The sequence below is a fragment of the Odontomachus brunneus genome, unplaced genomic scaffold (genome assembly GCF_010583005.1).
Source record: "Odontomachus brunneus isolate Ranch 3 - 2012 unplaced genomic scaffold, Obru_v1 Obru_scaffold_496, whole genome shotgun sequence".
NCBI lineage: Eukaryota > Metazoa > Arthropoda > Insecta > Hymenoptera > Formicidae > Odontomachus > Odontomachus brunneus.
In genome coordinates this window covers 22,047-22,292 of record NW_022639946.1, presented here as the reverse complement: position 1 = coordinate 22,292, position 246 = coordinate 22,047, and positions in this window count along the sequence as shown.

The window sequence follows — 246 nt, the reverse complement described above, 5'->3', positions numbered from 1 at the left end:
CCCCCTCGGAGGACCATGGGTTAGAACCCCTATATAATACCTACTTTAGAGAATGTAACGGACATAATTTTTGTTATCCAGCGGTTTCTTTTGATCCCAAGGATAAGGTCCGGTGAAGTTTACTTCGCGGATTAAGGAGTTTTAGTGCTCTATTTCCCAGGGTTATTTCGGAATTTTAGTCGGAATTTTTATTGGGGAAAGACGAAAAACGGTCTTACGATTCGGAATTGTTTGTTGTTTCCCGAC